At 48.5% G+C, this 17,254-nt stretch overlaps 1 long non-coding RNA gene across 1 annotated transcript in view; it reads right to left on the minus strand.

Annotated features, from left to right (window-relative positions):
• LOC141174690 (uncharacterized) overlaps positions 1 to 16,262 on the minus strand; it is a 180,637-nt gene extending 164,375 nt beyond the window's left edge. The window contains exon 1 of the long non-coding RNA XR_012252948.1: positions 15,842 to 16,262. This is a non-coding gene — a long non-coding RNA (uncharacterized lncRNA). The remainder of the gene's footprint in view (positions 1 to 15,841) is intronic.
• Between the last annotated feature and the right edge of the window lie 992 nt (positions 16,263 to 17,254).

Genomic DNA, 17,254 nt, shown 5'->3' on the forward strand with positions numbered 1-17,254 from the left:
ACCGCAGCGTTCAATTGTCCATATTCCAGACCTTTGAACGAAAGCTCAAATTCGCAGCCAATGCCCCACAGGCCAGAGTCCTAAATTCGCACATTTCACGACTGCTTCCATTGGAAATGCTGCCTTTTAGGCTGGTGGAGACGGAATTCTTCCGCAACCTTATGGCGGTGGCCGGCCCTTGGTACTCTGTCCCCAGCCGACACTATTTTGCCCGGTGTGCCATCCCCGCACTACACAAGCACGTGTTCCAACACATCTTCCATGCCCTCAACAATGCAGTTACTGGGAGAATCCACCTGACAACGGACACGTGTACAAGTGCTTGTGGCCAGGGACGGTACATCTCCCTGATGGCACACTGGGTAAACAAAGTGGAAGCCGGGACCCAGTCGGACCTTGGGACGGAACACATCCTCCCCACACCGAGGATTGCGGGCCCTATGTGAGTCAGAGTTGCCCCCACAGTGTACAGCTCCTGCACATCATCCTCCTCCTCCTCCTCATGTTTAGCCTCCATCTCAGATATCCCCACAACAGTTACAAGCTGGAAGCACTGCAGTACTGCCTCAGCCAAGCGACAACAGGCTGTGCTGAAACTCATAAGCTTAGGTGAGAAACCTCACACTGCTTGTGAGTTGTGGACAGCTGTGAAAGAGCAGGCAGATCTGTGTCTGAGACCGCTGAACCTACATCCTGGCATGGTCGTGTGTGACAATGGCGGTAACCTGGTGGCGGCTCTGAGGTAAGGCGAGATCACACACGTACGATGCCTGGCTCATGTGCTTAACCTCGTGGTTCAGCGGTTTCTTAAATCATACCCCGAGTTGCCATATCTGCTTGTCAAAGTACGCCGCCTGTCAGCTCATTTTCGGAAGTCGACTACAGCTTCCGCCGCCCTTGCTGTGTTGCAGCAGCGTTTGCAGCTTCCGGAACACTGACTGGTGTGTGATGTCCCCACACGTTGGAACTCTACCCTCCACATGTTGCAAAGGATTTTTGAGCAGAAGAGAGCAGTTGTGGAGTACCAGCTGCAACAAGGCCGTCGATACTCAGGTCAGACTCCACACTTAAGACCTCAGGAGTGGATCTGGATTTCTGACATATGTACAATCCTGACAAACTTTGAGGAGTCCACCAAGATGGTGAGTGGCGATGACGCCATCATTAGCATCAGCATCCCACTTGTCTGTCTTTTGCAACTCTCTCTGCAGAGAATTAAAGAGGAGGCATTGCAGCCAGAGTATGATGAGATGGATCAAGAAGCTATAATGGGCGATTACACACAGCCTAGCCTCATCTCATGCCAACGTGCATTGGGGGACAATGAGGGAGAGGAGGAGGAGGAGGAAGAACAGGAGCTGGTATCATGCGCTGTAGACGGTAGTACCTGTAAAACTGTCATACCGTCGGTTCAGCGTGGCTAGCCTGAGGACAGGGGGGAGGAGGAGGAGGAGGAGAGCATGGTCAGTCGTCATCTTGGTGAGGACACGGAAGTCTTGCCCGTTACCAGTCTGGCACGCATGGCTGACTTTATGTTACGCTGCTTTACCGTGACCCTCACGTTGTCAAAATGTTGGCTGACAGTCATTACTGGTTGGTGACACTTTTAGACCCCCGCTACAAGGAGAACTTTCACTCTCTTATTCTTGAGGTGGAGAGGTCTACAAAAATGTGGCAGTACCAGAAGGCCCTTGCTGCAGAACTGTTAAAAAAACTCCCATCTGAACACACTAGCGGCAGAGTTCACAGTTCGTTGACCAACCAAGGAGTACAGGCGAGAGAGACGCAACTCCAATCCAGCAGAGGCAGGGGAACACTGTCAACAATCTGGGACAGTTTTCTGAGACCCGCCCAGCCTACAGGCACTAAGGCGCGGGGTACTCTCACAAGGAGTGGAAAGCTTCAAAAGATGGTGAGGGAATAGCTTGCCGACCGTACCAGCGTCCTCCGTGATTCCTCTGTGCCTTTTAATTATTGGGTATCCAAGCTGGACACTTGTAATGAACACGCTCTGTATGCCTTGGAGGTACTGGCCTGCCCTGCCGCTAGCGTGCTATCGGAGCATGTTTTTAGTGCCGCTGGGGGAATTATAACTGATAAGCGCACTCGCCTGTCAACTGACAATGCTGACAGGCTGACCCTTATCAAAATGAACAAGGGCTGGATTGGGCCAGACTTCTCATTACCACCAAATTACAGCAGAGTAACATAAAGTCAAATCCACTGTGTTATTTCGGGTGGTGTATTCCCATGCACCACTTCACACCCACACATGGGTATACGCTTCCTCATTTTGGCTGTTTTTTGCTCTTCTCCTTATCCTCAGCCTCCACCACCACTATACCACCAGGGGGACTGTGGTCCGTGTTGCCAGCATTGCAAGTTCCTCCATGTAGCGCCGGCGTCCCTGCCCTCTGCTAGGCAGGGACGCTGTTCCCCTCACCTCTCTGCTCCGTGCCCGGCGTCCTCCTCCCGCTCTGCTGGCAGCGCGCGCTCCTTCCCGGCCACTGTGCTTAGGGCGCGCGCGCGCGCTCTCTCTCCCTCTTAAAGGGGCCGCGCGCGCCGTCCTAACGAGTCCCCGGCCAATGGCCGGAGGACTTCACCATATATAAGGCACCTCCTCCAAAATGGAGGTGCCCGTGCAATGTTGTTGCACTGTTCACTACTCTGCTTCAGCCCTCAGGTCCCGTTGCCAGTTACCTGCCAGATTCCTGCCAGCTTGCTGTCTTATTCCTGCCTGATATTCTGCTACCTGCCTGCTAGCCTGAGGTCCGACGGTCTGCCTTACAACTCCTGTCAGTCTGTCTATGGACCAGCTTGCCGCTCACCTGGGAGCGCACATCTGCTACCTGCCTGCTAGCCTACCTGGAGGCTCCGCCGTCACGTGCTGTGACCACCTGCCTGTCCAGTGACTCCTGCCCGCTCACCTGGGAGCGCTCATCTGCTGCCTGTCTGCTAGCCTACCTGGAGGCTCTGCCGTCACGTGCTGTGACCACCCGCGTGTCCAGAGACTTCTGTCCTCTCACCTGGGAGCGCTCATCTGCCGCCTGTCTGTTGGTCTTCCTGGAGGCTCCGCCGTCACATGCTGTGACCACCCGTTTATCCAGAGACTCTCGCCTGCTCACCTGGGAGCTCACGTCTACCATCAGCCGCCACAGGTCGTACCAACCTTTACCCAGAGACTGCCCCGGTCACTTGCCGTGACCATCTGCCCGTTCATCCAGAGACTGCCCCGGTCACTTGCCGTGACCTCCTGCCCGTTCTTCCAGAGACTGTCCCGGTTACCTGCTGTGACTGCCTGCCTGGTCGCCACCCGCTCCCTTACAAGCACTGCCCCCTTGTATAGTAGCTCAGAGGTTCCGCCTCCCAGACCCTTTACAGTTTGCTCGGGCCATGGAACCCGGTGGCACCCAAGCTCCCTCGCTCTCGGACCTGTGTCATGAACTGTCCCGTCAGAGGTCCCAACAGGAGTCCATCCTGGGTCACCTGCGGAATGTCAATTCTCGCCTGAACACTCTGACTGCTCCGCCAGCAACCTCCGCCAGTGCCATGACTCGCAATCCGGCAGCTCTGCTGCCCACTAATACCATGGTATCCTACCCCGGACCCCGGCTTTCTGCACCTCCTCGTTTCGGAGGCGACTCCGCCCAGGCTCGGGGCTTCATAAATCAGTGCACCCTGCACTTTGAACTCCTGTCCCACCAGTTTAACTCCGACCGGGCCAAAATTGCCTTCATCATGTCCCATCTCACCGGGGAGGCCCTGGCCTGGCTAAATCCTCTATGGGAGAGAGGAGACCCCCTGGTGTCCGACTTGCCTGCCTTTCTCACGGCTTTCCGGAAAGTCTTCGACGAACCCGGACGGAGGACCTCATCCGCATCATAACTGCTACGCCTCCGTCAGGGAAGTCTCACCGTGGGCCAATATGCCATACGGTTCAGTACCCTTGCCTCGGAGCTGGCCTGGGATAACGACGCTCTGGTATCCGTCTTCTGGGAGGGTCTGTCCGGCCGTATTAAAGATGAACTTGCCGGTCAGGACATTCCTACCACTCTCGATGACCTAATAACTCTTGCCACCCGGATTGACCTACGGTTCCAGGAGCATGCCAAAGAGGTCACCCGTGAGAGGAGGTTTCCATGTCTAGCTCCTACTTTTCAGAAACCCGTCACTCCCTCCGTTTCTCCCCAGGTACACTCTCCTGAGCCTATGCAGGTCGACCAGACCAAGATGGTCAAAATCCGTCAGGACTTACGCTGTGCCGAGGGGAGCTGCTTCTACTGTGGCAGTAAGGAGCACCGGATCCGTGCCTGCCCGGAGAGGTCGGGAAACGCCTGTGTCTAGGTTCGCTCAGGGAGGTCGACCTAGACAAGAATAAATCCTCTCCATCTCTGCTGCTGTCAGTCTCAATCGTCTGCGGGGAGAACCGTTATTTAGAACTAGCCCAACTTGACTCTGGAGCAGCCGGGAATCTTATTTCACAGTCCCTGGTAGAGAAATACCGCATCCCCACCAAACCTCTGGCTGTACCCTTGTCTGTTGCTGCCGTGGATGGGGGTCTCTTACCACGCCCCATCCAACTCATCACCGAATCCATTACTCTGCCGGTGGGAATGCTGCATTCTGAGAGTATCTCCTTTCATGTTCTGCCTGGACTCTCTCACGCCCTCTTGCTAGGTCTACCTTGGCTCCAGAGACATGCACCCGTGCTTGACTGCAGACCGGAGAAGTCCTTCGCTGGGGACAGGATTGCCATAAGACCTGTCTGGTTCCCGTCCATCCCGTCCGTCCTTCTCCTACCCCAGCTTATCTACCTGGACTTCCGATTCCTTATTGGTCTTATGCTGATGTCTTTAATAAAAAGGAGGCAGAGACACTACCCCCTCATAGACCATACGACTGCCCTATCGACCTGTTACCCGGTACTACTCCTCCCCGTGGGCGTATTTATCCATTATCCGCTGCTGAGACCCGGTCGATGTCCGAATATATTGAGGAGAATCTGGCCAGGGGATTCATCTGGAAATCTACCTCCCCGGCGGGAGCAGGCTTCTTTTTCGTCAAAAAGAAGGACGGCTCTCTCCGTCCCTGTATAGACTATAGAGGCCTTAACCAGATCACGGTGAAGAATAAGTACCCCCTTCCGCTCATTCCGGAGTTATTTGATCGTCTGAGGGGGGCTAGAATCTTCACCAAACTGGACCTCCGTGGGGCGTACAACCTGGTTCGTATCCGTCAGGGGGATGAATGGAAGACGGCATTCAACACCCGGGACGGCCACTATGAATATCTGGTAATGCCCTTTGGTCTCTGTAACGCTCCTGCCGTCTTTCAAGAGTTGGTCAATGACATCTTCCGGGACCTTCTCTACTCCTGCGTAGTGGTGTACCTGGACGACATCTTGGTCTTCTCTCCGGATCTCCAGACTCACCGGAGGGACGTTCGTCAGGTCCTGCTGAGGCTCAGGCAGAATCACCTCTTCGCTAAATACGAGAAGTGCCTCTTTGAGCAGACCTCGCTTCCATTTTTGGGCTACATTTTTTCTCAGACCTGCCTACGAATGGATCCAGAGAAACTGTCTGCCATCGAGAAATGGCCTCGACCGGAGGGGTTGAAGGCCATTCAGCGGTTCATGGGCTTCGCCAACTACTACCGCCTCTTCATACCACACTTCTCTTCCCGGACTGCCCCAATTTCCGCGCTCACCCGTAAGGGTACTAATCCCAAAGAGTGGCCGCCCGAAGCAGAGGAGGCCTTTCTTTCCTTAAAACAGGCCTTCTCTTCCGCCCCGGTGCTGCATCGCCCGGACGGCAACAAGCAGTTCTTCCTGGAAGTTGACGCCTCCTCCTCTGGAGCCGGAGCGGTACTTACTCAAAAATCATCTTCCGGAAGGATGGTAACTTGCGGCTTCTTCTCTAAACTCTTCTCCTCTTCTGAGCGCAATTATTCCATAGGAGACCGAGAGTTATTGGCCATCAAACTGGCATTGGAGGAGTGGCTTAACCTGCTCGAGGGGGCTCTTCACCCGGTAATAATTTACACTGACCACAAGAACTTGGCTTACCTCCAGCATGCCCAGAGACTTAACCCGCGCCAAGCCCGGTGGTCCTTGTTTTTTGCTCGCTTTGATTTTGTTCTTCATTTTCGCCCGGCTGACAAAAACGTTAAGGCGGACGCCTTGTCTCAATCCTTTCTGGTGTCTGATCTCGAGGAAGATCCGAAAGACATCATCGATCCCGCCAGAGTAATGCAGGTGGCTCCCGTGAGTCTAAATCGTCTCCCTCCCGGAAAGACGTTCGTATCAGTACCTGATCGGGAGAAGATCCTTCACTGGGGTCACTCATCTAAACTGGCTGGCCACGCCGGTCAGAAAAAGACCCTCCAGCTTATTACCCGGCACTACTGGTGGCCTACCCTGCACAAGGACGTAATAGACTTTGTTTCTGCCTGAGTGTCCTGCGCCCGCAACAAGGTTCCGAGACATCTGCCAGCCGGTCGCCTCCTTCCGCTTTCTGTACCTGCTGCCCCCTGGCAGCATATAGCAATGGACTTTATAACGGACCTCCCAGTCTCTGCCGGTTGTACGGTCATTTGGGTGGTCGCTGACCGCTTCTCCAAGATGGCTCATTTCGTTCCCCTGCCAGGCCTCCCGTCTGCACCCGAGCTAGCTAAAGACTTTATTCGTCACATCTTTCGTCTTCATGGCCTGCCCCTCCACATCGTGTCGGATCGTGGGGTACAGTTCACCTCACGCTTCTGGAGAGCCACTTGTAAACTGCTAGACGTCACCCTGGACTTCTCTTCCGCTTACCACCCACAGTCCAATGGTCAAGTGGAGCGGATCAATCAGAACCTGACCAGTTACCTCCGGCACTTCGTTAATGCCCATCATTCAGACTGGGTGGATCTCCTACCATGGGCCGAGTTCTCTTATAACAATCACGAGAGCGAATCCTCCTCCAAATCCCCGTTTTTTGTAGTCTTCGGTCAGCATCCTCGGATTCCTTTTCCTGTCTCCACCTCTGTGGACAACCCGGCTGCGGAATCTCTCGTTAGCAAATTTTCCTCCATTTGGGAGAGTACCCGATCCGCACTCCTTCAGTCGTCCGAACGGATGAAAAAACACGCTGACCAAAAACGCCTGGATCCTCCACAATTTCGTCCTGGAGATAAAGTCTGTCTCTCATCTAAATATGTCCGACTCAAGATACCTTCTTACAAGTTAGGGCCTCGGTTCATCGGTCCTCTGGAGGTCATCAGTCAGATCAACCCGGTGGCCTATAAATTGAAACTCCCGGCCAACTTACGGATCCCTAACTCCTTCCATGTATCTCTCTTCAAACCTGTGGTACTTAACTCTTTTTCCAAGTCTACAGGTACGCCTCCTGCTCCGGTTTCTGCTGAGGACGAGTTTGAGGTAGAGAACATTCTTGCCACCAAAAGGGTAAGAGGAAAGACCTTTTTTCTAGTAGATTGGAAGGGGTTTGGTCCTGAGGAGAGAACGTGGGAGCCCCGGGAGAACATCCATGCCCCTCTTATCCTTGCTAAATTTCTGTCTGGCCTAAAAAAGGGGGGGCCTAAAGGGGGGGGTACTGTAGCGCCGGCGTCCCTGCCCTCTGCTAGGCAGGGACGCTGTTCCCCTCACCTCTCTGCTCCGTGCCCGGCGTCCTCCTCCCGCTCTGCTGGCAGCGCGCGCTCCTTCCCAGCCACTGTGCTTAGGGCGCGCGCGCGCGCTCTCCCTCCCTCTTAAAGGGGCCGCGCGTGCCGTCCTAAGGAGTCCCCGGCCAATGGCCGGAGGACTTCACCATATATAAGGCACCTCCTCCAAAATGGAGGTGCCCGAGCAATGTTGTTGCACTGTTCACTACTCTGCTTCAGCCCTCAGGTCCCGTTGCCAGTTACCTGCCAGATTCCTGCCAGCTTGCTGTCTTATTCCTGCCTGATATTCTGCTACCTGCCTGCTAGCCTGAGGTCCGACGGTCTGCCTTACAACTCCTGTCAGTCTGTCTAAGGACCAGCTTGCCCGCTCACCTGGGAGCGCACATCCGCTACCTGCCTGCTTGCCTGAGGTCCGACGGTCTGCCTTCCAACTCCTGTCAGTCTGTCTATGGACCAGCTTGCCCGCTCACCTGGGAGCGCACATCTGCTACCTGCCTGCTAGCCTACCTGGAGGCTCCGCCGTCACGTGCTGTGACCACCTGCCTGTCCAGTGACTCCTGCCCGCTCACCTGGGAGCGCTCATCTGCTGCCTGTCTTCTAGCCTACCTGGAGGCTCTGCCGTCACGTGCTGTGACCACCCGCCTGTCCAGAGACTTCTGCCCGCTCACCTGGGAGCGCTCATCTGCCGCCTGTCTGTTGGTCTTCCTGGAGGCTCTGCCGTCACATGCTGTGACCACCCGTTTATCCAGAGACTCTCGCCTGCTCACATGGGAGCTCACGTCTACCATCAGCCGCCACAGGTCGTACCAACCCTTTACCCAGAGACTGCCCCGGTCACTTGCCGTGACCATCTGCCCGTTCATCCAGAGACTGCCCCGGTCACTTGCCGTGACCTCCTGCCCGTTCTTCCAGAGGCTGTCCCGGTCACCTGCTGTGACTGCCTGCCTGGTCGCCACCCGCTCCCTTACAAGGACCGCCCCCTTGTATAGTAGCTCAGAGGTTCCGCCTCCCAGACCCGTTACACTCCATCCTAATTTTTGGCAGCTTTTGCTTGGAAGGCATAGGCAAAGACTATGGGAGAACCACTCCCCAATAATGGGAATAATATTTTTAATATGCTGTACTGCATGGCTCTTGTAAGGGGCATGAAAACTGTCTTGTTAAGCTACTGCGACCTCCACGTCTCTTCCAGGGGGCATTAAAACCATCTTGTTAAGCTAATGCGACCTCCACCACTTTTCCAAGGGGCATTAAAACCGTCTTGTTAAGCTACTGCGACCTTCACCACTTTTCCAAGGGGCATTAAAACCATCTTGTTAAGCTACTGCGACCTCCACCACTTTTCCAAGGGGCATTAAAACCGTCTTGTTAAGCTACTGCGTCCTCCACATCTCTTCCAAGGGGCATTAAAACCGTCTTGTTAAGCTACTGCGACCTCCATGTCTTTTCCAAGGGGCATTAAAACCGTCTTTTTAAGCTACTGCGACCTCCACCACTTTTCCAAGGGGCATTGATATTGTCTTTTTAATCCACTGCGACCTCCACCATTCTTCCAACAGGCATTACATTTCCTCATAATTTTAGTCAGCTTTTGCTTTTCAATGCATAGGCGAACACTAAGGGAGACCCACTCCCCAATAATGGGTAGAAGGTTTTTAATATGCTGTAATCCACATCTGTTTCAAGGGACATTGCAGTTCCTTATAATTTTTGGAAAGCCTTCCATTCACTGCTTAGGCCAACAGTGCACAGGAGACCCAGTTGCTATAAATGGAAAAAATGGTTTAGTTAAGGCCCTCTGACCTCCATGTCACTTCCAAGGGGCATTGGAGTGCTTTGAAATTTTTGGTAGGTATTGCACTCACTGTATGCCCTATAACTGCGTAACCAAACCGTTCCTTTTGGTACAGAAACATATCCTACAAGACATGTGTGGTTGACTGGCCTGATATTGATGTGAATGGTCCCTGTTCCTCCTGCTCTTTCTCCTTTGCCACCACCTCATCCATCATTCATCACCTGAAGCTTTGTTTTAACAGGAGTCATAGAACTGGGATAGTAGCAGGAAAACATCTAGCAATCCTCGGAGGAGGTAGGATATGCGCCAAAACGCTGACCACCTCAGGCCTAGCCGCTACTACATACATGCGCTTGCATTCCAAGAAAACAAAGCAGATGCTAACTTCTATCATCATCATCATGCTCCTCACCTTGGCTGGGGACAGAGTATGGATACCAGGCCGCCGACACAGCCATGACATGGTGGCTGGCATCTGCCTCCACATGCCTAAAAGGCCCAATTTCAAGTGCAAGTAAGCTAGCAGTATGGTATTGCAGTCTGGGGGTGGGTGGGTGGCAGGTTGCACACTTACGCTTGCATTCCAAGAAAACAAAGCCGATGCTAACTTCTATCATCATCATGCTCCTCACCTTGGCACTCTCAACTCCCCTGATGGAGAAGCCAGGGCCCACCGGAAGAGTATGGTTCTCTGCTGGGCTCGTCCAATGATGCCCTAAAGCAGGCCAGGCTAAGAAAAGTGTAGGGGAAGTTCCCAGGAGAAAAAGGGGCGGCTGGGGACCGTTTATGGACACCCGGTCACTCACCGGCGGCTGGGGACCGAGCTTGGACACCCGGCCGCCGGGCGGCTGGGAACTGAGTATGGCTACCTGGCTGCAGAAGCAGCCATGAGGTAGTGGCCTGCTTCGGCCTCCTCCAAACTAAAAGGCCCCATTTCAAGTGCAAGCTAGCAGTATGGTATTGCAGCCTGGGGGTAGGTGGGTGGCAGGCTGCATACTTGCGCTTGCATTGCAAGGAATGGGGGAGGTACAATTAAACAGTGCCCTGGGACAAGGACTTGCACTGGGATAGTTGCAAGTCTGCATCTTCTTATGCGGCAAGGATCACTTCTGATGGGCACACTTTTAGGCAGTGACCTGGGTGTCAGAGATGCTTCCAGGGGTCTTCCCCATGCTGTTCCCATGTCTTTTCAGCACTGTATGCATGTGTCACACAGCACATGGCCAAATAAGATGGTAAAATGTTAAAATGACATTTTCCGGTGAGTGCATTTGTCACGGTTGAAAGCAATACAAAAGTGCAAAAACGCATGAAAAATGCTACTTGTGAACATAGCCCAAGGTGTGGAGGAGTATTTTTGTTTTTGGCTATTTATTTTACCTTATACACAAGTCTTTACCCTGGAAAGGAAGTTCCTTAACATATTTCACAGGAAAACCGTTTGTTTCGTTTTTGAACGTTTTATTGTGAGGCCGTAAAAGTGGCTTAATACCTCTGACCACGTTGTTGACAGCAGTGACCTGGGGGTCAGAAATGCTTCCTGAGGCGATGCCCATGCTGTCCCCATGTCTTTTGAGCACTGTCACTATCGTTTTGGGCACTTTTTAGGCTTTCTACAGACTGCCAGGGGTGCCGCCGCAAAAATGCTCGAGTCTCCCATAGAGTAACATTGGGCTCGTTGCTCGGGTCAAGCACCCGAGTATCACGGTGAGCTCGGCCCGAGCTTCGAGCACCCGAGCATTTTAGTGCTCGCTCAACTATCAAAATAGCTCAAAAGTGTCTGATCATTGGAGGCCTAAATACTGGGACCTAATTTAGCCCAGAATGTTTGAATGAAGTAGCGGTAATGAATGTGCACTGCTCAAATGGTTAATTATATTATGAGAGTGATGGAAATAAATGAGTGATGTACTTTGTCAGTAGAAGAGTTGGTGCTTCATTCAGATGGCATAGTCACAAGCTGTGTACCTGAGATTGATGGGGGTCCCAGCTATCGGACTCTCCGTGACCAGATGCGTATCTTGTATTCTGGGGATAGCTGATAACTAGTTATAGTAGATCGACTTCTTCGATAGAAAAAAAGAATAGATCTTTGTATTTCTTTATTGTCCTATGATATTAATACAGCATTGTACTACAGTATGTATTATTGTTATATATAATTATAGTAGGTTTTTTAGGTTATGTTGAATTCCACAGATAGAGTGCCTTGCCTAGGAAGCATCACATATGCAGTTTTTGTGACAAATTTTGATGATTTTTTTTGAGTTCAGACACAAGATTGCATGCAAAAGAGATTAGGCTTTTTAATTCTCTCCTTTATACTTTTCCTATTTTTTGAATCTACTCCTGGATTTTGTCATTTATGTCATTCTACATCAACTAAGGAATGTGCCCCTCAGACTTATGAGGCCATCATAATGCTGCACCTAGTCACAGGACAATAAAACCTTCACACTCCTTATCTATTAACTGCTAAAATATTTATAGCCAAAACTGTTTATCTCTTCCATAATAACTCTGCTTTACATCACCTGTCTTACCTATTGCATTATTTTTGTGTCTTATTGTGTATAAATATGTGACTCTTCAGATTTTGTGGTATACTATGCCTGATGAAGAGAACTGAGTAGTCTCGAAAGCTTGCAATTTGTTACCACCTATTCGGTTAGCCATTAAATGGTATCAACCACTGAGGACTCTCAAATCTAAATATTTTTCTGGATTTTGTTAGATTCAAGCCTCAGGCTGGCTTCTCACTTCTGCATTTTATGGTCTGCGTCTGGACTGTAATGTTTAGACCAAATATGGCTCCAACTTTAGAATGACTATGGCCCCTGAGATACAGTGGTGTGAAAAAGTGTTTGCCCCTTTACTGATTTTCTTATTCTTTTGCATGTTTCTCACACTTAAATGTTTCAGATCACAAAACAAATATAAATATTAGACAAAGATAACACAAGCAAACACAAAATGCATTTTGGCTCAACCAGTTATTAGGTTTAGAGAGCAATCACTTTTTCACACAGAGCCCTGTAGGTTTGGATTTCTTTTTCCTTTATTTAAAAACTGCATTTTGTGTTTACTTGTGTTATCGTCTAATAATTTAATTTGCTTTGTGATCTGAAACATTTAAGTGTGACAAACATGCAAAAGAATAATAAATCAGGAAGGGGCAAACAGTTTCTCACACCACGGTATGTGGTAATTTTGGTCCATACCAGTTTATCCTGTTTTTATATGCTGCCAACAATTATGATTTACTGTTCCTCATAAATGATCCACTGAGCTGATAAACGAGCATTTAGCATTTTTCCATGGGCCAGTGATCAGGAACGAACATTATATCTATGGCCAAGTCAACAGTGGAATCACTGGACAAGGTCTTCAAATCGAGGAACATTTCACTTGCAACAAAGACATGGTTGATACATAGTTTTGTCTTTTCTGTGGTAACATATGGATGTGAAACCTGGATGTAAACAAATAAGAGAAAAGAAGAATCAACGCCTTCGAAATGTAGTCCTGGAAAATATCATGGATATCAAGAAGAACAAACAAATCAATTTTGCAACAAATCAAACCAGACATGTGCTCGAAGCATGGATCATCAAGCTATGACTTGCCTACTTTGGATACATCATATAAAGAGAGCAATCAATGGAGAAGGACTTTATGGTCAGAAGAAGAGAAGGAACAAGGTGAATAGGAAGATCAGCAACCTGATGGCTTAATACTATTAAGATAAAGGCAGAAAAGACCCTGGTGGATCTATCTAGGCTCGCAGAAGATCACCCTTCCTATAGATTGTACTTTCATGAAGTTGCCATGGCTTGAGATTCAGCCAAAGGCCACTATTAAAATAAAAAGAGCTGCTTTCTCCACTTTTTTATATAGAACACAAAATAAATTCCTGACTCTTCAAGAAATATTTTATTCAAGACAATTCAAAATTTGATGGACGAAGGTGAATGGATACTTTCCTTTTTAAAAATAATTCAATTGTATGTGTAGCACCAATCATATCATTTACATGATATTATAATAATGGTTATATTGTTATTTCTATCAATAGATTTTACTGTGGTTGCTTCATTCAGAATGATTTTCCTTTGTGGTAATGTCAGGCGAAACAATCAGGCTTTGCCTATGTTTAACTTTGAAGGAGTTTCACTTTATTCACCTTTTCTAATGGTCATGATCAATCAAAAGACACAGATACCATTCTTAGAGAACCACTTGCTTACATAGACACTATAAAATATCTCACCTTCACACCTTGTGTTTGTCTCTCCTTACACATTGGAAATTGTTAAATTTATTCTGATAATCAATGAAGAAAAAAAAAACACTTCAAAAGAAGCTCTGATTTAAAGGAGCTATAACCAGCCTGACAGTTGTTGCTATAATATACGTAACTAATCAAATTATTCCAGCAGGCAATATAATTAGATAGGCTAGACTGCATTTAATAGATTCATGTCAGCTTTGTTCACTACTGGAATCAAAGATATCGCAGCAATCAAAATCATGCTATTCTTATAACAAGTATTTTCACAAGCTTGGTTTTCAAGTAGAAAAACAGATAATTTTCTCAACAACCAGACAATGATTTATCTATACAATCTTTGTTCAAAAAAGAATAAAGAATGACAAGAGACACAAGCAAAGATCTCATTGTAGTAATGGAGAATTATACACTTTCAATGGTAAACATAGACAGCCATGATGCACAATGGAAAGAACACTATTACGCCAGTTGTAGCTGTAGACCTTATAGGAGTAATGGCTAGTAATGTAAAATAACAAAATAAAAACATTGCTTATCAATTGAAGCCCCTAATTTTTCAGATTTGCCTGCTCACTGCTCTCTCCTCTCTCCTGTTAATTGTGACATCAGAACTGTCAACATCCACAACATGTGACCACTGCAGCTAATCACTGGGTTCTGTATCACTATTATACCATGTGGCTGAAGTGGTCAGGTTTTGTATCTAGGATATCACTGCTACATTACAGCCTCTAGCTACTGGCTGTAGTATAAAGTGGGTTGATAGTATCCATGCCAAAGCAAGTATTGTTCCTCCTTACCCACTAATAATGCTCCCTAGGTGGCACTTTAAAACAATACCATCTGAGAGCCTCCTTTAGTAAGTAATAATTCCCCCTTTAAAAAGTAGTGATGCTCTGTAAATGTTACTTCCAAAATAGGAGATGAGCTAGTCTTTTGAAATTCAAATTCACCAGCTTCACCGAATTTCCCTTAAAATGTCATTGACTACCAACTAAGGGGTAATGTTTCTCCTTGCGGAGAGTGACATACCAGCACTGGCATGTCAAGGTAAGGAGGCTTATTCGCCGTGCAATGCTCCTTTCGGAAAGTCCATAGCCTCTCCCCTAGCCAAATCAGTTCTCATACTTTCGACGAGGGCCAACAGCCCGAAACACTATCTGCAAATTGAGATTCTGATTTGGCTTTTATCATAAGTCATATTGCACGACTCGTTAAAGGATTGATTGTGACTTGTAGGCAGGGCCGGCTCCATGTTTTTGTGGGCCCCGGGCGAAAGAGTCTCAGTGGGCCCCTTTAGCACATACACGATTCATGATGCACAGATACGGCAGAGAAATTATACATACACACATTATACGGCCACATGACCTGCGCATTATACATATACACATTATATGGACTCATGACCTACGCATTATACATATACACATTATATGGACACATGACTTAGGCATTATACATATACACATTATATGGACACATGACCTACGCATTATACATATACACATTATATGGACACATGACCTACGCATTATACATATACACACTATATGGACACATGACCTACGCATTATACATATACACATTATACGGACACATGACCTGCGCATTATACATATACACATTATACGGACACATGACCTACGCATTATACATATACACATTATACGGACACATGACCTGCGCATTATACATATACACATTATACGGACACATGACCTGCGCATTATACATATACACATTATACGGACACATGACCTACGCATTACACATATACACATTATACGGACACATGACCTACGCATTATACATATACACATTATACGGACACATGACCTACGCATTATACATATACACATTATACGGACACATGACCTACGCATTATACATATACACATTATATGGACACATGACCTACGCATTATACATATACACATTATATGGACACATGACCTACGCATTATACATATACACATTATACAGAGACATAATCTGTTAGCACATTATACAAATACATTACCTATATACACATGACCATATATATATATAACTACACACATTATACTTGGACATGACATATACATACTTACTCTCTTCATCAGCATTTATCCAGTGGCAGCAGTGGGGAATTCCTGACCTTGGAAATCAGCAGTAGGAGCGGCTTGTACACCCTGTCAGCCCTGCACACCCTCCCCCGTCACGGCTGCTGAGCTGTCTGTAACATTACAGGAGGTGGGGGATGGGGTGCTGTGCAGGCACAGAGGAGACAGTTGTGATCTCTATCACCTCTCCCTAAAGCCGGTGGCTATATTCCCTGACAGACCTGGCCTGAGGCCTCATTAACCTCCTTCCTCCCCCATCCAACATATACTCCCCCTAGGTGGCGCTGTGCAATTGCTCTGCACATGGATCCTCTGCTCTGACTTGCCGGAAGGACGAGCAGGGAGAGAAGCACATCCACTGCACGCAGGGGAGCCTGAACCCTGCCTGTTGTGTGGTGCGTGCACTCGCACTTATGATCCAGACCCCGGATCTAAGTGCATAGTAACGCCCCTGACTGGGCCTGATTGGTGGAGCAGCAGCACATGAAGCAGAGCAGGGCTTGGACAGCACCTGCGGCCCGGCACAGATGCCGGGGAAGCGGCCCGGGCCCCGACAGGCAGTGGGCCCCCCTGATGGTCCAGGGCCCCGGCACTTGCCCGGGTACGCCGGGTGCTGACGCCGGCCCTGCTTGTAGGATTGCTGATTCCAATAGGTGACGCTATAGAATTCAAGTCCTCTTTTTCTCTGAAGCGGCAATTTCATATTGACTGCGAATAAATTTGCCACAAATTCTCCTGAAATTACATACAGTTATATGAAAAAGTTTGGGCACCCCTATTAATCTTAAGCTTAAAGTTTTATAAAAATTGGTGTTTTTGCAACAGCTATTTCAGTTTGATATATGTAATAACTGTTGGACACCATAATGTTTCTGCCTTGAAATGAGGTTTATTGTACTAACAGAAAATGTGCAATCTACATTCAAACAAAATTTGACAGGTGCATAAGTATGGGCACCCTTATCATTTTCTTGTTTTAGATACTCCTACCTACGTTTTACTGACTTACTAAAGCACTTTTTTTGGTTTTGTAACCTCATTGAGCTTTGAACTTTATAGCTAGGTGTATGCAATCATGAGAAAAGCTACTTAAAGTGGCCACTTGCAAGTTGTTCTCCTGTTTGAATCTCCTCTGAAGAGTGGCATCATGGGCTCCTCAAAACAACTGTCAAATGATCTGAAAACAAAGATTATTCAACATAGTTGTTCAGGGGAAGGATACAAAAAGCTGTCTCAGCGATTTAACCTGTCCGTTTCCACTGTGAGGAACATAGTAAGGAAATGGAAGAACACAGGGACAGTTCTTGTTAAGGCCAGTAGTGGCAGGCCAAGAAAAACATCAGAAAGGCAGAGAAGAAGAATGGTGAGATCAGTCAAGGACAATCCTCAGACCACCTCCAG

This window comes from Phyllobates terribilis, unplaced genomic scaffold (assembly GCF_046119375.1).
Source record: "Phyllobates terribilis strain yellow unplaced genomic scaffold, ASM4611937v1 Scaffold_13__5_contigs__length_258822181, whole genome shotgun sequence".
NCBI classification, from domain to species: Eukaryota; Metazoa; Chordata; class Amphibia; order Anura; family Dendrobatidae; genus Phyllobates; species Phyllobates terribilis.